At 39.4% G+C, this 21,195-nt stretch overlaps 1 protein-coding gene across 1 annotated transcript in view; it reads left to right on the plus strand.

Annotated features, from left to right (window-relative positions):
- Nucleotides 1–21,195, plus strand: part of LOC131198201 (sodium-dependent phosphate transporter 2-like) — a 97,330-nt gene that overhangs the window by 20,785 nt on the left and 55,350 nt on the right. The window lies entirely within an intron of this gene.

Here is a 21,195-nt window from a genome sequence, read left to right on the forward strand (position 1 = left end):
GGCTAACAGCCCCTTCAGCTGTTGTCAGCTTGGCTAATTAACTTGGAGGTCTGCTCAGTTCTCTGGGCATTCTCCTTTCCGATCGGAGCTGAGCCCAAAAAAATGGCCGATTGCTCCCTCAAGGACAGGCTAGGAGGCAACAGCCACTTCCCAGACTCCCTGGAGTCTTCCTCTAAGGGAGCAGTCGGCTTCAAAAAGAGCAGCCTTAAGATTAAAACAAAAGCTCTCAGGTCCTGTAGGAACACTAGTGCTGAGGGAAGGATGCTAAAAGGCACCTCAAGGCACTTGAAAAACAGATTGCTAAGGCTGAAAAGAAACAGAGTGAACAATTTTGTTGTTGTTGTTAGTTGCGAAGTCGTGTCCGACCCATCACGACCCCATGGACAACGTTCCTCCAGGCCTTCCTGCCCTCTACCATCCTCTGGAGTCCATTTAAACTTAGGCTTACTGCTTCAGTGACTCCATCCAGCCATCTCGTTCTCTGTTGTCCCGTTCTTCTTTTGCCCTCAATCTTTCCCAGCATTAGGCTCTTCTCCAGTGAGTAATTAGTGAACAATTGGTCTCCCCCATAGCTATTCCAAGCTATTCCAAACAGATCATGCCAGACTAATCTTATTGCATTCTTTGACAAAGTGACAAAATTAGTGGATCAGAGGAATGCTGTTGATATAATTTACTTGGACTTCAGTAAAGCATTTGATAAAGTAGACCATAACCTACTACTAGATAAAGTAGAAAAATGTGGGTTAGACAGCACCACCACCATATGGATTCGTAACTGGCTGACCAACCGCACTCAACGTGTAGTCCTCAACGGAACTACATCCACATGGAGGGAAGTATGCAGTGGAGTACCCTAAGACTCTGTTTTAGGCCCAGTACTCTTCAACAATGACTTGGACAAGGGGATAGATGGGGAACTCATCAAATTTGCAGATGACACCAAGCTGGCAGGAATAGCCAACACTCCAGAAGATAGGCTCAAGTTACAGAAAGGTCTTGACAGACTTGAACATTGGGCGCTATCTAACAAAATGAAATTCAACAGTGAAAAAAGTAAGGTTCTACATTTAGGCAAAAAAACCAAAATGCACAGTTACCGTATATGTGGTACCTTGCTTAATAGTAGTAACTGTGAGAGGGATCTTGGAGTCCTAGTGGACAACCATTTAGATATGAGCCAGCAGTGTTTAGCAGCTGCCAAAAAAGCCAACACAGTTCTGGGCTGCATAAACAGAGGGATAGAATCAAGATCACGTGAAGAGTTAATACCACTTTATAATGCCTTGGTAAGGCCACACTTGGAATATTGCATTCAGTTTTGGTTGCCACGATGTAAAAAAGATGTTGAGACTCTAGAAAGAGTGGAGAGAAGAGCAACAAAGATGATTAGGGGACTGGAGGCTAAAACATATGAAGAACGGTTGCAAGAACTCGGTATGCCTAGTTTAATGAAAAGAAGGACTAGGGGAGACATGATAGCAGTGTTCCAATATCTCAGGGGTTGCCACAAAGAAGAGAGAGTCAAACTATTCTCCAAAGCACCTGAGGGTAGAACAAAAAGCAATGGGTGGAAACTAATCAAGGAGAGATTAATTGAGGAGGGCCGCAGTGTGGCTCAGGCTGTAAGAAGCCTGTTATTAAACACAGCTGCCTGCAATTACTGCAGGTTCTAGTCCCACCAGGCCCAAGGTTGACTCAGCCTTCCATCCTTTATAAGGTAGGTAAAATGAGGACCCAGATTGTTGGGGGGGCAATAAATTGACTTTGTATATAAATATGCAAATAGAATGAGACTATTGCCTTACACAATGTAAGCCGCCCTGAGTCTTCGGAGAAGGGCGGGATATAAATGTAAAAAAAACAAAAACTTAGAACTAAGGAGAAATTTCCTGACAGTTAGAACAGTTAATCAGTGAAACAACTTGCCTGCAGAAGTTGTAAATGCTCCAACACTGGAAATTTTTTAAAAAATGTTGGTTAACCATTTGTCTGAAATGGTGTAGGGTTTCCTGCCTGGGCAGGGAGTTGGACTAGAAGACCTCCAAGGTCCCTTCCAACTCTCTTATTATTACTTCACGCACTTTTCAAAGGGAGCTGTTGGTTCAGCTTCATGAGGCAGCTAAGCCATTTTCACCACCAGAGGGAGCAAGGGAGCTATCTCCCTCTCCTTTGGCTCAACTTGTCAGCAAAGATACAAACCTGGATCCTTTTTCCTGTGCATTAATAAGCAAAGAGTCTCCCACTTCAGCGGGGCTCCGCTTAGACTGGCCAGAGGGTTCTCAAGATATGGAATACATCATATCTCAAGCTATTTCCAAGGGGATTGCTGCGGGATTGCAGCAATCCTATCGACCAGATTTTGTACCTATAGAAGGTCCACCATATTCTTCTGAGCCTCCAGTACTTTCAGTCAATAGACCCATTCTCCAGAGACCCAAATCTCGCAGTCCATCAGTGGGAAATCAGGAATACCTGTGGGGAGACGAAGGGCTTAGAGATCCTGATCTCTCTGAGGATGAGAACCTTGTTCCGGTGTGGCCTGTTTCCTCAAAGGCCGAAAAATGTCAGCTTATAGAATCGGCCATCCAACACTTGTTGGAAATACAGGCCATAGAGCCAGTCCCTCTGGACCAAAGGAGACAGCGGTTTTATTCTATTCATCATTCTAAAGTCTTTGGGGGTGGGGTGGAGGGCAATTTTGGATCTTAAAAATTTTAAATACCCATTTGATCTAGAAGAAATTCAGAATGAATTTCTGAATTTCTTCCATTCTGGAGGGACTGCGGCAGGGCGACTTCCTAACCTCCATCGATCTTCCAGAGGCTTACCTCCATTTGCCGATCTTACCAGCACATCGCCTTCCTCAGGTTCCAATATGCCCAAGGTCACTATCAGTACAAGGCCTTGCTATTCGGCCTAGCCTCAGCATCCAGGTGCTTCACCAAAGTCCTGGCAGCACTTGCAGCCCACCTGAGGACCATTCCGATCAGAATTCAGTGCTATCTCGACAATATCCTCATTCAGGCTCTGTCTCCATCTCGAGCAACGGAGGATGTAAGTACAACAATTCAAGTGTTGCAGAACCATGGGTTCTCCGTCAATTTCAACAAAGTCAGCTTGTGTCTACAATTTGAATCCAACACCTAGGGCCAGTGATCAACACCCAATGGTGCGAGGTGTTCCTGTGACAGGGACAACTTAATGGCTCTCATCACCCTGATACGATAGGAGTGCAACGCCCCAGTGGCACTGCTATCTCAGTCACTAGAGAAGATGGCCTTGTGTGTAGCCATAGTTCCCTGGTCGTGGCTGCATGCCAGGCCCCTGCAATGGCTGCTGCTCCCGTTCCAAAGAGCATGCAACAGCAATTCACAGACCACAATTTGCATATCCACACCAGTCCTACGATCGCTCCAATGGTGGATATTTACAGCTTTAGTCAAGGGCCATCTCTTCTGAGAACCCAACAGGTTGGTGATTACATCGGGCACCAGTCTCTTCAGCTAGGGTGCCCACCTGCCAATACACATGACCCAGGGCTGATGGACGCAGGCAGAGCTCAGCAACAATATCAATTGGCAGGACCTCAGGGTGGTACACCTGGCCCTCTGCCAATTCCAGAGGCTTGTCCATGGATAACGCACACTGATTCTGACTGACAACGTGGCCACAAAGGCCCACATAAGCAAACACGGAGGGATCCACTCGCGGGCTCTAAAGGCAGAGATGAGTCATTTGGACTCTTGGGCAGAGAATCACCACCTCTCCTTGAAAGCAGAACACATTGCCGGGTCCACCAATCAGCAGGCGGATTCCTTAAGCAGGGCCACGATTGACCCCTCCCAGTGGGTTCTCCATCCGGATATATTCGGGGGGATGTCCTGGAGATTTGGTTGCCCAGTCGTGGACCTGTTTGCCTCCCTGGTGGATGCACAGGTCCCTTGCTGCTTCTCCAGGTATCCAACCCCCGGGGTGGAGGGGACCAATACCCTACGCAGCCCCTGGCCCTCCAGCAATTATCAGGAAGATCCTGATGGAAAAGGCAGAGGTGCTACTGGTGGTCCCCCAGAGGGCCAGACGCCCATGGTTTGCAGACCTAAAAGGTCTGTGAGTGTTTCCACCCTGAAGGATCCCGTCAGAGATGATTTCCCTAGCCAGGGGGTCCTAATATATCCAGAGCTTCAGTGGGTCCAGCTAACCGTCTGGCACTTGAGGAAAAGCAAATATTCCCCCAGGGTCATTCGGACCATTCAGGCCTCCAGACACCCGACCAGCACCCACATATACAATGCCATCTGGTGGGCCTTCATGGCTTGGTGTGCAAGGAAGACCATTGCTCCGATGAAGGTGACAGTTCCATGCAGATAGAGTCGTCCTCAGACTTGATCCTTCTTTTATACCAAAAGTCAATTCTTGGTTCCATTGGGCTCAGGAAATTGTCCTGCCCAACTTCTGTCTGGGGCTTTCCCATCCACTAGAACGCCAATGGCATACCTTAGACATGCAAAGGGCCCTGAAAATCTATATCAAAAGAATAGCTACAGATAGGAAGTCAGAGTTGCTCTTTCTCTCCTTTCAGCTAGTCTCCCTGGGTTCCTGGGTTACCCCTTCAACAATTGGCAAATGGTTGCAAGCCTGCATAGCCCTAGCATACCAATTGCCATTGCCAGGCCAGATCACGGATCACTCTACTAGGAGTGCAGCCATGACAGTTGCTTGGGATACTCAAGCATCCATAGAGCTTGGGTTACGCAAGCATCCATAGAGGAAATCTGCAGGGGAGCAACCTGTGCCTCACCATCGCCTTTCATTTTAAAGGCATTTATAGGCATTATAAATTGGACTCCTTCACGTCTGCTGACGCTTCCTTTGGGAGAAGGGTCCTACAAAAAGTGCATTCTGGGGAACCAGCCCACACAGCTTCCCATACTTAAGGCTTCCCGTACTTAAGGTGATAGGCACATCCCATTCTTGGACACTCACACTATCAGGCAGGAGAAGGAATGTTTGTTCTACCTGAGACGTTCCTTCTCTGCAGATAGTGTGAGTGTCCAACCCCGCCCTGGTGCCGGTGTGTATCTGTATCACTGTGACATCAACCGGAAGCTCCTGAAAATCACACACTTCTAATTACCAATAGCCATCCCGAGTACAATTTATATGACAGCAGTAGGAATTTCTATTCCCACCACTGGTGGGGGGTTTTTTTGGGTTTTTTTGGCTAAACTTTATAATTTCACGGCTACATCCCACATGTTCATTTATTTCAACAAAACATAATCTGTATTATGGGTTAAACCCTATAAAGACATCATAGAACACACTTTAAACAAATAAATTGGTTATATTGAAATGTCTCCAAATCCATCTGAAAAAAGAAATTAAAGTAACTGGTCATCAAGGTCTGTTTAATGCCAGGCATGAAAATTAGTTTCTTCTGACAATTGAGACAAACCCACACACTATTATAGTAGTGGAAGAGATAAGCCTGTTTCCTACATATTTTTGCAGTATCTAGAAGAAATTAATGATATTTTTGTTAATTTAAATTGTAGGTTTGTGCAGGAATATAGTATAACACTCATTGGATTCTCCTTGTTTTTTTCTTACAATTAGGAAAAGTCAGATTGTGAGTATTTAATCTGTGGCTGAGAGCATATCTGAATCTGGATCTTCCTAAAATTTACTTTAGTCACTATACTACACTATCTGACCAAAAATGGGACATGTGCAGGTGCTTAAGTCTAGAAAATTATGCTTCTGATTCTTCTCCCCCAGGGTGTTAGTGGTCCAGTTTTTATTTTAGAACAGGGGTCCCCAGGGCTACTGGGCCTTGAGCCTATCAGAACTGGGCCGCAGAAGTGGTGGGTGAGCATGTGAACATGCGCATCCTCACTTGTCTGAGCAGCGGGCAAGCATGTGTGTCCTCTCCATTTGCATGAGTGAGAGATGCGTATGTCAGCTGCTTGCAGAAACGGAGCTGTGCATGCACCCTTGCCCATCACTTGTGCGGAACCAACCCCTTCCCCATTGGACTGCAGTGCTGAAAGATTGGGGAACTCTGTTCTAGAATACTCAACCTTCTGAAATCCAAACATTTTGTCAGGCTTTAGGGGTTTGGGAAAAATGCCTTTTTCCTTTGCTTATCTTTGTTCTTCCAAATGGATTTTGCCAATTATACCTATTATACTGCATTCAGTGAAGCCACCCAGAACGATGAAAGGCATAATATTCAATTTGTAAATAAATTAAAATGATCTTGTTCTATATTCCTTTGTTGTACAGCTAATCCTCGACTTAAAACCATTCAAATGGTTCAGTATCCATTCAAAACTATGACAGTGCTGAATGAAGAGATTTAACAATCTGTGCAAAGTTGCAGTCCTTGCAATACTCTGCAGTCATGTGATCACAATTCGGTTGCTGGGTGATCCACCTGCCCTTACTACTGACCACCAGGATGCTGCAACAACCCCCACCTGCCTGTGTTTCTTCTTATCCAGCCTACAGGGTCACTTGGGTCAACTTCCTGTTTGGCTAGGTCCCCAAGGGCCTTGGGCCTTCTTCTTGCCCTCCTGGGTCCCACACATTTGGGCCTCCTCCTACTTTGCTCCACTTATGATTTCCAAAAATTGCCTTTCCAAAAGAGAATCAGCTGATGTATCATATGACCTTTTCTGTATGGAAGCCTCCCCATGCCATCCTGGAAGCAAACATCAGTTTGGAAGTGGCCCAGTTCTTACTTTCTGATAATTGTGCCTGCTTTTAAAGTAGTTCCTGCTTCTAGGATGGCACAAGGTGGTTTCTATATAGGAAAATTGTGAGGCGCATCAGTTAATTCTCTTTTGAAAAGGCCATTTCCAAGGATAACCTTTCTGGAAGAGCACCCAGCCGATACAGCACATGGCTTTTAGAGAGGCCACTTCATTCCATTCTGGAATGTCTCTGCAGATGGCCTTTGCCTCCGGAATGTCACAAAATGGCTTCTACAAGAGAGCCGCATATTATATTTGTTGGCATTCTTTTGAAAAAATTATCTTTGGAAGAGGTATGTGGAACAAGGCATGATGGGGTGAACAGGGAGCTCAAGGGTAGAGACCTAGCAGAGTGTGAAGTTGTGCAAGAGGTGCATCAGAGTTATGAGAAGCCCAGTACTGTGACAGGGCCTGGGCCATCCCTCTCGGGGCCTGATTAATGATCCATAAAGTTGCTTAATGACTGCAACAAGGAGAGCCAAGACTATGGTTATCAAAGAAATCATGTGTGCATATTGCTTAATGACCATAACAACCAGAATTTTGGGCTCAATTGTGGTTATAAAGACTACTTTGTAATTGTTTGTATTACAATTGTGTGTGTGTGTTGTTGTTGTTGCTTTTTACTGTCTCTTGGACCTCTGGAATGCAGGCCCGCCCTCTTGGGAATCCAATCTACATTCAACCACAATTAGTGTTTCAAGATAGCTTTAAAAATGTGAACTATTAACTCTTACTTCCTAGAAAAAGATGTATTTTGCCCTACCTTCTGCTTTTTTGTATTTATGGGAAATTCTGAAGATTTAATGATATTTAATTTGCCATGAGAGAAAGGATGTGGCAACCACTTCTTTGTAGCACTCACTGTATATTAAGGTTTGCCTCTTGAGATAACCTGAAATTACAATCAGTAGCATCATATGTAGTGGCTTGATTTGTTGCTTCATTTTCAAGCAAGTCATGGAATCATAGGAGTAGAAAAGGATTGTGGATATTCTATAATTTACTTTTTTTTAAAAAAAAAAATCTGAATCAGTCTTGACTCCTAGCGACTGTCTGGACAAGTCCCTGTAGGCAATGTTTTTCAGAAGTAGTTTGCCCTTATAGAATCCTAAGCCTGGGAAGGAACGTGGAAGTCTTTCTAGTTTAACTACCTAGTATTTCCACCAGTAGTCTGACCTCTTCCATGCTGCAATGCCTTTCACTCCCCCTTCTCCTTTAGCTGGTAGTACCACCTCATAAACTAATACATTTATTCTAGCATTGGTAGTTAGAGATTGACAGATTCTCTAGACAACATTCTTTATTTGTTACATATATTTTAATGATGAACTATTTTGGAAAGTTCAAACTTTAACCTCTTCATATAAGAGGAAAGCTACCTTTGTATGTTTAATATTATGAATAATATAGTAATATGAATAAATTTCAACAAGAATAAATTTGTGGCTCTGCTATACATTGTACTAAATCCTACTTTAGCGAATTAATCTTTGCTGGTTTTGTCTCCAAGTGATTTTTCCCATGTTTATGACTATTTTGTAATCTCCAGTAATATTGTGCCATGCTGATCTAAACTTTGAACGATGGTCCCATGTGAAGAACCCAAATTTTGTAAAAGACATAATTGGTGTTGGGGTAATTCATAAACAGACCTCACTTAACAACTGTCCTATTTAGAAATAATTCAAACTTATTATGTTCTGAAAAGGTAACTTTGTGACCAGTCCTTGCATTTATAACCCTTGCAGTGTCCCCACAGTCATGTGATTTATCATTGGGGTGCTTCACAACTGCTGGCATTTGCAGCTGTCACAATAACCTGTGGTCATTTGATTGTCAATTGTGCATTTTATAGCTGACTTCCAATAAGCAGAACCAATGCTTTTGAAAACTTAAGCTTTATTCTGGAATCCTGATTTCTTGGTTTGCAAATTGTATTCAACTGCTTAAAATGCATACTTTTTAGCAAATGCTGTGCCTCAAATTTCTGATTTATCTTATTCATATTTTATATTGCTGTTATATTTTCTTCAAGGACACTAGGAATAATATGCAGGATTATTCCTCTCTCATTTTATCCTATCATATTGGTTATGTTGATCAAGTGCAACTACTATATTCATCCAACTGCAAGCTCCATGACCAAAGGAACATTCATGTCTTACAAAAGACTTTTAAAATGCCAAAAAAGTCAGGATGGAATGAATCTCAGGTAACAAGATTCTAACTCTTAACGGTAACACAGGCTTTATAAGATGAAACAAGTGTAATATCCCTGGTCCACTGTGTTGGTGTACAGATAAAGTAAATAGTCATTACCCATTACCTAGGCAAAGTGGGATGAAACATTATTTTAGTTCTAGGTAGTAAATAATATTTGGAAGCAGCTCAAGCAAATGCCTCCCAGATTCAATGAGACAAAAGAAGGGAGGGCACAGCATAATCAGACATTTAAAACACTTTGTAAATGTCTTTGTAAACACTTTGTAAACACTTCGTTATTATTATTATATATTGGAGCATATGCACCAAAACAAATTCCTTGTGTGTCCAATCACACTTGGCCAATAAATTCTATTATATTCTATTATATTATAGCGTGTTTATTTAACAAGTATAATTCTAGTCTTCCTGTCAAGTTGATGTTATGATCTTTTTACAGGTATTCCTCAAGTTATGACAGTTCAATTAGCAACCATTCAAAATTACGATTCCTCCAAAAACAATACTTATGGCCCAGTCCCAAAGTTATGTACGTTGCAGCACTACAGCGGTCATTCACCCTTATGACCAATCGCACAGATGCTGCAACATGCCCCCTGCCTATTTCACTCCCATCCTGTCTCGTTAGGTCTCCACAGCCAATGCGGAGCTTGTTTCCTTTGTCTCCTCAGGCTGAACTGCAAGCTCCAAATTGATTGGCTGCTGCCACTGCCTCCATGCTCCAATCCCTGAAACTGGTCATTCAAACCAGGCAGCAAGCAGGAGACTGCTGCAGTGGCACCCAAGCTGGGCCCCAACGGAGCATGCAGGACACTGGCCTTGTGGCAGAAAAGCAGAAGTCTTTTATTCGGATTCTAGTGAAACTCTTTTCCTTTATGTTCTTACAACTTTACCAGTATCTGCCATGTAGATCAGCCTCTTCTGGAACTCTGGAGATCCTTGAAAAGTAAGCAAGCCATGGGAAATGGATAGGGAGACTAGCAAAGCAAGACAAGTGGATAGGATAGAGGGAGAAGTAATTATGGGAATCCCAAGGGATTGTAAATGAGCATGAGATATCTCGGTGGGAGGAGGCCTTGTATGGTCAGAAGCAAGTGGTCTGTTCTAGCACTAGGCCCCTGATGGTCTTTCCATCCTGAGATACTAATGTGCACTTAATGACTTGCACATTCAATTAGTAAATGTATTGGGTAAAGCAGGGATTAGAAAATGTATTGGTAAATCAATGAATCCTCAGGTTATTAATGTAATTGGCAGGCTCTATTACATTCATAACTTGAGGATTACCTGTACAAAGTGGATCTGACAGTTGGTGCTAAAATATCTAGTAATCTTTCATCACACTTATTTGTTTTGTTATTTTTAGGAAAAGTCCCACTCTTTGAATTTCTCTTTGCCACCGCCCTTCCTCTGTATTAGATAGCAGGAAAGGAGATAGTAAGATGGCCCTAGTGACTGACAGATTGATTCACTGCTTGAGTATTGAGATTTCATGCTAATTAATATAAATAATGAAACCATATGCTGATACTGTAACTCTGAATTTTCTGAACTTGTTCACTATGAACTGCTCCCTGTTATCTTGCTACATTGTTGGATACATTCTAAAATGTATTTCTTCTAAACTGTTTTTCTCATCTCAGCTATTCTGGTATGGCATTAAAGCAGTGGTGAAATCTGAACTGGTTTACTACCAGTCCACTGGCTGCACATGTGCGCTGTGCACACCATGCACCAAATGCGAGGTGTGTGTGCAGTGCATGCCAAAAGGAGGCATGGGGTAAGTAAAACAGTGCGCACAGGGGTGGAATCAGCTATAGTGCAGGCAGCTCAGCTGGGATCTTCAGAGCCTTTTTTTTACTTTTTAAAAGCATTTTTTTATAACCTATTCGGCCGAAGAGGTTGTAAAAAATGCTTTTAAAAGAAAAAAAAGCCTCTGACGATCAGGCAGCTCAGCTGGGATCTTCAGAGCCTTTTTTTTACCTTTCAAAAGCATTTTTTTACAACCTATTCAGCCAAAGAGGTTGTTAAAAATGCCTTTAAAAGTTAAAAAAAGGCTTTGACAATTGCGCAGCTCAGCTGGGATGCCAGGGATTTTTGCTACCGGTTCTCCAAACCACCCAGTGCCATCGCTATCAGATCAGCCAATCCGGTCTGATCCAGGAGCATTTCACCCCTGCATAGTAGCTTTTTCATGATTATTATTTTAATCTATTTTTCTGAAGTGTACTCTTCTCAAACATGATGGGTTATTTAAAATAAAATTATATTTTATAACACTTCTTGTTTTTAAATTGTTTCTAGAATATAATGATATATCTGTTGAAGATACCAATTTTAAACTGCTATTTATATGGATTTTAAATGTTACTTTAGTTTGTATGTTAGTTATAAAACATTTTTATGCAGTATTGTTGATAGATGTACAGTATGTCTATCATATATTTTCCCATGTCATAGTCTGTGTTAATGATAAACTTTTGAAATATGTCCGTTCTTTGTCTGCATTTTGATATAAGCATTTGTTTTTGTTTCCCTTTACATGCAGTAATTTAAAAGATTAAGCCAACTCTTTATCTGTTCTCTGTGGGAACATTTTGTATCTTTTTATAATACAGCTATTAGAGGACTAAATGGATTCATGTGACTAGAGGTTGCCTTGATTGGGTTAGAATTAAATACATCCTTTCAAGCCAAACAATCCCCCCCCTCCCAGTTACATAGTCTTTTGTGCTTGGTCAATCACTGGATTTAATGATTAGATGGATGAATTGAGACTTGTGGGAATTTAAATCAGAACTCAGCTTTCCCACTCTTAAAGTGGGAAAGAGGATGTCTTGATTATAGGGTTTAATGGTGGTAAAGGAAAGCTTATAGAATTGTTTCTGATTACTGGCAGGCTCGTTTCCAAAATGTTTAAGTGTGTAATCCAATCCAAAATCTGTAGTGGTATACTCATAAATTAACAATCTCTTTGACAATTAAAATTTTGATCTTCACATAATATTTATAACACTAATACAGGGTTACTTAGCAGCATTGCTGTATAAAAAGAGAATATTGATGTAAATCTTACTAGGTGGCAGCATCTAACTCACCTTGAATGATCTTTTAAGGCTAAGCAGAGTCAGTTTTTGTGCTGGGATAAGAGACATCGAAAAAATAACAGACTAGATTGGAATTTTTTAAAAAAGCAGTGGCAGAAATTTTCAAAACAAAAATGATTGCTCAGGCATGGAATGTGCAGGAGTTTGGGGCTCATATTTATCTCTTGAACTGCAGGTTCTAGACCACTGTTATATAACCTAAACACCAGGATTAACAAAATAGAAAGTTAAAATTACCTAGAGGTTTGGAACAATTAAAATATTCACTTATTTAAAAAGAAAACTATTTAAGGAGGGAGGGAAAGAAAAGTGATATCTAGGATGAACAGAATAGTTTAAACAGTGATCTAAAATATACTGCAATTGGTGCTTCCTAGTGGTCACCATAGAAGTTCCATATTTTGAATAATTGCCATTTATAAACTGTAATATCTTTTCAACGATTGTCCAGATCTGCATTTGGAAAGTGTTAATTATTTGTTGAGTATTTTTTGTGCTAGCAAGATGATCCTGAACTTGGTTATATACCTAATGTGTTGAACCTGGCTACATAGCTAATATACTGTTAGTATATTTGATATATTAGATATGTATCTTTTGTTCAGGAGTTAAGGGTGGCACCAATTGCGGTGTGTTTTGAATGAATTATATGTATGGCTGACTGACCCAGTCAGCATGATTAATAGCTGCAGTTTCTCGATTATGTGCAAAGATAACTGCATAAAATGCTTTTCTGCAATTTGTAAACACAGTATCATAGTGATATGCTACTACTATCTAGAAAACACCATATTTGGTATATTAAAATGAAGCTACTATTTAATGTTCCTGTAAAAGTCACTTGTAACTCTAATGACAGTAATGAACTCTGGCTCACCAGCAAATAATTTACTTTTTTTTCCCTAAGGGAATCAATCTAAGGTAGAACAGAAATAAATCAATGGCCAGAGCAGAAATAAATCAACTAGATTTTTTGTATGTGTACCTTGTCCTTAAAATCCTAAATATATCTAGACCCTTGATGGTGAACGTATGACATGTATGCCACAGGTGGCACGCGGAGCCATATTGGTGAGCAAGTGAGCTCAGCTCCCCTGATTTATGGGCCTTCTGGGCCCCTCGGAAGCAGGGAAACAGGATGTTGGGGGGGGGGTTGGGAAAGACCAGTTTTTTACTCTCCCCAGACTACAAAGCCTTTTAGGATGCCGGAAGTCGGCAAAGAGGTTGTTTACGGCCTCCAGAGTTCCTAGGTGTGGAAATTTCATCCTCCCCAGGCTCCTAGAAATGCTGTGGAGCTTGGGGAGAGAGAAAAATGGGCCTTCTGGTCCCACCGTGCCATCACTTGCCAAAAGTGGGGGGGAGTGTGGGGGGGGGGGTCACGCGTGCATGCATGAGGTGCATACAATTATAGGTGTGTGCACACATGTGTAACCCCCCCGCACTCCCCCGCTTTTGGCACACAATGGCAAAAAGGTTAGCATCACTGCTCCAGAAACTTTATCTATATGTTAAATATACTGCAACAACATACAGTAATAGCTTATGGTACTATCTACAAAAGATTAGAAATTCCATTCCCAAATGTTACTTTCTAGTGCTATTTTATAAATAGAAATTGAACTACTCTGTGTGCTCCAAATGCAAAACCTATGAAGCGAACAATAAAAATTGTCTTCCACAGACTTCCCATTAATCAGGATTGATCTTAATAGAATCTGGTTTCTGCAGGGAAATTTTGATGCTGTGAAACCAAATTTCACCACATAGTGATGCGACCATGATAAAGGTCATTTTTCACAACCCCTGTATACAGATTTGATTGAAAGTATCCTCTAATCTATTCATTGTCTGATAATACTATGGACGTTGATGGGAATGAAGTAAAATAAAAAAATCTTAATAAATAATCATATAGTTCAGGTACAGGTTTCATATAGAATAGAATAGAATAGAATAGAATAGAATAGAATAGAATAGAATAGAATAGAATAGAATAGAATTTTTTTATTGGCCAAGTGTGATTGGACACACAAGGAATTTGTCTTGGTGCATATGCTCTCAGTGTACATAAAAGAAAAGATACCTTCATCAAGGTACAACATTTACAACACAAATGATGGTCAATATATCAATATAAATCATAAGGATTACCAGCAACAAAGTTACAGTCATTCAGTCATAAGTGGAAAGAGATTGGTGATGGGAATGATGAGATTAATAGTAGTGCAGATTTAGTAAATAGTTTGACAGTGTTGAGGGAATTATTTGTTTAGCAGAGTGATGGCCTTTGGGAAAAAACTGTTCTTTGGGAAAAAAACTGTTCTTGTGTCTAGTTGTTCTGATCTCTAAAGCGTCGTTTTAGGGTAGGAGTTGAAACAGTTTATGTCCAGGATGTGAGGGATCTGTAAATATTTTCACGGCCCTCTTCTTGATTCGTGCAGTATACAGGTCCTCAATGGAAGGCAGGTTGGTAGCGATTATTTTTTCTGCACTTCTAATTATCCTCTGAAGTCTGTGTCTTTCTTGTTGGGTTGCAGAACCGAACCAGACAGTTATAGAGGTGCAAATGACAGACTCAGTAATTCCTCTGTAGAACTGAATCAGCAGCTCCTTGGGCAGTTTGAGCTTGGGCAGTTTATATTATCAGTAGGATTAAATGGGGTCCTGGTATTGGAGAACTTGAAGAACATTGGTACTCCTTTCTTGTGGGTTTCAATATTCCTATGCTTAAATTAAAAAGTGTAAAATGTTATCATAAAAGAGAAAACAACTTTCCATGTCAAATGAATACATCTAGACTAAAACCAAAATGAACAAAAGACTATTTTTGTTGTTGTTTCTGCTTGTACCATAAAATGTGTTCTTGCAGTTGTGAACATTGGATTGTCATTTTAATTTTGAATAAGGAAGTGCTTCTGTTAAAATCATGTTGTAACATGAAGTATGCAGTAAATATGGAGATGATTGTAGTCAAAACTACTGTATCCTCACAATATCCAATCTCTTAAATATGCTGAATACTGCTCATGAAAGTTCTTAGGTAAATGATAAACAGAAGCTTAATTTAACAACATAGAAGATTTATGTCATGCAACTAAAGTCATAATAAAATAATTACCTAATCATTTAATAGAGTTTGACAATTTATAAAATTTCATATTCATTTTAAAACTACTTTAATTGGCTAAAATACTCAATTAAAAAATTATTTATTGGGCTAGGTAAAAATTGCTTTGCATTGCTAGATTTCCAGCTTGATTAGAAACTGAGGCAGTATTTAAGTGCAATGTATTTTTTCTTTTGTTCTAATTCAGCTATTCTGATACCAAGATTTTATAATTAATTTTTTTTGTTAAGTATTTCCTCCCCCCCCCCCATGTGTGAGTGTGGGATGAGTAATGCCAACTATTATAAAAATAACATGTGTGAAAAGGAGATTTTAAAATAGTCCAGAATTAAAATACATTTTCCCTTGTATTCATTCAGAGGAGGGAGGCAGATTAACAGAAACTCTTTTTAAATTAAATTGAATTGAATTAAATTAAATTAAATTAAATTGGTATAACTACTGTAATCATGACGGTATGCTGTGTTTAAGTATCCGCCCTATTTAAAATATCCTGCTAAGAGGAGGCATATTTTTACCTTGAGTATAAACCCTGGTTGATACCTAGGAGCCTTGTCTTGCTTTGCAGTTCTGTCAGTGAGTTTTACCAGGAGTTGCTCTGTAAGTTATAGGATATTTCACTTTGCTTGGGATCTCAGCTTCTGAGGTGTGACTGCTGAATATGATAGGGTATCTATTTTAGACATTAGGAAATGTATTTGTGACTAGCAAGGCATAGTTGCTAAAAGAATTAACTTGACATCTCTTTCAAACAGCTTAGAAGTACCAAGTGAGTTTATAGTATTTTTAATTTTTGACAAAATGAATTCAAATTTTATAAAATGCATATATTTCTTTTTTACTGAATTAGAATTAAAAAATGAGTCTCTTGCATGATTCCAGTTTTATATTGGGGATAAAATGTTTTTCCTGACAAAAATATTTTTAAGTTTTTCTTAATAAGGAAAAGAAATTAAAATAGTTGAATTCTGACAAATGTTAAATTTCTTTCCCTGGTATAGAAGTAATTTTTTCCCCTGGTAAATGCAGATGGGTATCTCATAAATTGTGTAGGTGTGTGTGCATCTGTCATATACGACTATACTGTGTATGTTTGTGTGTTTGTGTGTGTGTATTATCCTGAAGGTTGCCTTGCAATTAAACAACATATGTTGATATATGCTGATAATGATGAATAATATTTATTATTATTATAAAATTAGCTATAAAAGATTGACAAAATTTATTTAGTAATATAATACTAAAAAAGACCTAGAAATCTATATTGGACATTCCTATAGTCCAGACAAAAGTTGAGTACATTGAGGATTTAATTGTAAAGTCACCTTATAACTCAGTTTGTTACTTTTATAAAAGTATCTGTAATTAGGGGCTAATAGTCAAAAGTTGGTCTACATGATAGATTGGATGTTATTTCTGAGAATTTATGTTTATACCTGCTTCTTCTAAGTAACCGAAAGGTTTTTTAGTTGATATTTAAGGGCAATTATAAAGAGATACCAATGGTTACTAAAGTAAAAAATAAGACAAAATAGATTTATCAATTGGCAGGAGTTGCCCCTAGATAGTTAGACTCATTAATAATAAACTGGAATTCTCCATCATGGAATTTCTGTGTGGGCATGATGGAACATATCTATCTTTAAAAATCTTGCAAAGCACTTATAGTTATTCATCTATGTCCTGTAAACAAACTCCATGATTGTAAGATTGTGTAAAATAAAATAATAATAATAATAATAAAATTGTGATAGAAAAAAACCTTAAGGATAACAATTGCAATTTGTTTATAGTTGTTGATTTTCTTTTGGATACAATATTTACTGACAATAAACTGCCTTTCCATGAATTCTGAACTTGGCTCTATAAACATCTTGCATGACTGAGCACCTTTACATCTGATACTACCTTTATCTTGACTATGCCTTGGGGGTTGAAAAGGGTTGAAAAGATAAAATCAGCTCTACGTTTCCCTGGGTTAACATTTTACATTTCCTGAATTTTTAAAATTTCTGATTTCTAAAAAACATATCAATTTAATAAAAAGGAATTTTAAATTTGTCTGCTGTAATTTGCCTAAAACCACTGAGACCTGGTGCCTGCTTAATGTTTTCTAATCTTAAAGATTATTTGTCTGAATAATCTTTAAAATGTAGTGCTTCGTTAAAAAGTCAAGTCTGTATCTGACACTTTATAATTCAAATACAGGTAGCCCTCAATTTATAACCATAATTGAGTCCAAAATTTATGTTGTTAAGTGAGACATTTGTTAAATGAATTTTGCCCCATTTTCTAGCCAACATTAAGTGAATCATTGCAGTTGGTAAGTTATGACATGGTTGTTCATTAAATTGAATTGACTTTGCTTGTCAGAAAGATACAAAAGAGGAACACATGAACTCAGGACACTGCAACTGTCATAAATATGAATCAATTGCATCCAAATTTTGATCACATGACCACAGGGATGCTGCAGCAGTCGTAAGTGCAAAAAATGGTCATAAATATTTTTTTTCAGTCGTGTTGTAACTTTGAATAGTCACTAAACAAACTGTTGTAAGTTGTGGGGGGAGGAGAAAATTGACTGTGAAGTTATATAAAACTATTAAACATGGAGCATCAATAAAAATATGGAGCCAGTATTCCTGGTAGGAAAATACTTCCTCCACCTTTCTTTTGTTTAAATCTGTAAAGGACTTTGGAAGGTTGTTTGTAATAGAAGTAAATATTATCCGACCCGGATATAGCACGGAGACAGCTTTGGTCGCGTTGGTGGATGATCTCCCGAGGGCCAAAGACAGGGGTTATTCCTCTGCTCTGGTCCTGTTAGATCTCTCAGCGGCTTTCGATACCATCGACCATGGTATCCTGCTGCGCCGGTTGGGGGGGTTGGGAGTGGGAGGCACCGTTTATCGGTGGTTCTCCTCCTACCTCTCTGACCGGTCGCAGACGGTGTTAACAGGGGGCAGAGGTCGACTGCGAGGCACCTTACTTGTGGGGTCCCACAGGGGTCGATTCTCTCGCCCTTCCTGTTCAACATCTATATGAAGCCATTGGGTGAGATCATCAGTGTCTTCGGGGTGAGATATCAGCTGTACGCTGATGACACTCAGCTGTACTTTTCCACCCCGGGCCACCCCAACGAAGTTGTCGAAGTGCTGTCCCGGTATTTGGAGGCCGTACGGGTCTGGATGGGGAGGAACAGGCTCAAGCTCAATCCCTCCAAGATGGAGTGGCTGTGGATGCCGGCACCCCGATACAGTCAGCTGCAGCCACAGCTGGCTGTTGGGGGCGAGTTATTGGCCCCAAGGGAAAGGGTGCGCAACTTGGGTGTTCTCCTGGATGCACGGCTTTCGTTTGAAGATCATCTGACGGCCGTCTCCAGGAGAGCTTTTCACCAGGTTCACCTGGTTCGCCAGTTCGGGATGCCTTATGCACGGTCACTCATGCTCTCGTTACCTCTTGCCTGGATTATTGCAATGCTCTCTACATGGGGCTCCCCTTGAGATGTACTCGGAGGCTTCAGTTGGTCCAGAACGCAGCTGCGCGGGTGATAAAGGGAGTTCCACGTAACTCCCATGTAACACCTCTCCTGCGCAGACTGCACTGGCTACCTGTTGCCTTTCGGGTGCATTTCAAGGTTCTGGTTACCACCTTTAAAGCGCTCCATGGCTTGAGACCCAGGTACTTACGGGACCACCTGCTGTTACCTCATGCCTCCCACCGTCCCGTACACTCTCACAGAGAGGGACTTCTCAGGGTGCCGTCCGCCAAACAATGTCGGCTGGCGGCCCCCAGGGGAAGATCCTTCTCTGTGGGGGCTCCTACTCTTTCGAATGAACTTCGCCCTGGTTTACGCCAAATACCTGACCTTCGGATCTTTCGCCGCGAATTGAAAACATACTTGTTTATTCGCGCGGGACTAGCTTAAACTTTTTAAACTGTTTAGTTTTTAAATTTTAAATTCTATTTATATTTTAAATTGGGGTTTTTAGATTTTAATTCTTTTAATTTTTCGGCCAATTGTGTAATAAGTTTCTTAATTTAGTTTTTAATATTGTATATTGTGTATGTTTTTAGCCTGGCTGTACACCGCCCTGAGTCCTTCGGGAGAAGGGTGGTCTAGAAATTCAATAAATAATAATAATAATAATAATAATAATAATAATAATAATAATAATAATAATAATAATAATAATAATATATTAATAGCTCTTTTTCCATTTGCGTGCCTTAAATGTGTTTAATTAAAATGTGTTTTTCATAAAGTCAAATTAAGATATTTGCTGCACTAACTTAACCAGAGTAACTGGGTGGAAAAAAATCTACATTTTAAAGTAATACATAATTTTACAATAGTTCGAATAACATGGAAACAAACTTGAGAAAAAAATGGTTTTTTTAATGCTCAATGAAACAATTTTTGTGAACTCACTGTCAGGTTTCCAAAAATACATAATGAAGTAATATTTTATAGTATGAGTTGCTTTATTTAGGCATAAATTAAGTTTTGGATTGGCAAGAAGAACTAAAAGAGAAATTGGTAAGTAACTGGGGAGGCACGATCCTTTTATCTTGAGAATGTGGAAAATGGTGCTATTTTAAAAGGATTGTGGACATGGAGGATGGAATTGGTAAGAGATTTTTAAAAAATGAAGTGGTGTTGCCACATTACATTTGAAGACTACTTAGCTTATGAGATGAGATTTGAAGGAGTGTTAGAGGAAGAGGGAAAGGGGAAAGAGCAATCTTTGTAAAGTATCCTTAGATGTTCCTTTCAGGTTTTAAAGAAGGTAGGGTAGAAATTCTCAGCATTGATGATGTTATCTGGTTAGGCAACGAAATGTCTGCTAGCAAATAACCAAGCTCAGAAAGCACCAAGGACTCTAATGGTGGAGAGCAAATGCATTTTGTGTCATTTATTTTTATTATAATTTGGCATCTCTTCTCTCTCTCTTCTTCATGGGTGCATACATATTTGCTATACTTGACATATCTTCTTATCTCACATTTCATAACATATTCTGTGTTATAAAATAAGAAAATTCAATGTTTATGAAATTTGTGTTGAAAAGTGATGCTTCTCTAGAAGGCTAAAGGTCGCTATTTATGCCTGCTACCATCTGATAAATTGTCCATGAATGTGTTCTAAGTTGAAATTAAAACACTTATTTAAATCCTTACTGCCAGCAGAATGGTACAGAAAAATCTAAACTATTCAATAGCAAAATACTGTGATAGCAAATTTGTGGGAATATCATTTCAGATTAATGTTAGACTGAGAATTTTAAAGAAGAGTGTATCTTTCTGTGTTTTCTTTGAAGTTGTTATTCTGCATGTATCTTGAAGTCATCCAGAACAGATTTATTTTTCTGGCTTTATGATGCACTTTGAATGATTCTCATATATTCTATCTCTCATATATATCCATTTATATCTTTATACAAATATGTGGCACAGAGTGCATCTGTGTGTATGTCTCTCTCTCAGATGGTACATATCAGTCTCTTTTTAACTGTCATTGTAACACAAATTATAATATGCTGATAATCACTTATATATTGTCAGTACAAAAGTATCAGTGTTCAGTTGAAATGCACTTTGCACAAAAAAGATGCATTGTCAAGAAAATGTTTATAGGAAAAGCCTGGAGGGAAACATTTTTGTGATAGCTGTTAAATCTAGAAATACGGTATCTAGATCCACCAAAAAGTTGTAGTTTACTTAACTAGAACCTCAGTAAATGTTTAATTAACCCTGAACAGCCTCCTCCTTGTTCCTTTATTATGGATACTGGATACCGGGAAATATATTTTATAATATAATTTTCGTAGAAACAACCATGCAGTAACAATTAGACACCACTATTTAACTATGAAATTGATGAAATTTGAACCAATCACTTTCTCTCATTCTAACCATGGAATTATTTAAAATATGCATGAGAAATAAATAAGCAAAATATGTGCTACAAGTA

The sequence above is a fragment of the Ahaetulla prasina genome, chromosome 4, assembly GCF_028640845.1.
Source record: "Ahaetulla prasina isolate Xishuangbanna chromosome 4, ASM2864084v1, whole genome shotgun sequence".
In the NCBI taxonomy this organism is placed as follows: domain Eukaryota; kingdom Metazoa; phylum Chordata; class Lepidosauria; order Squamata; family Colubridae; genus Ahaetulla; species Ahaetulla prasina.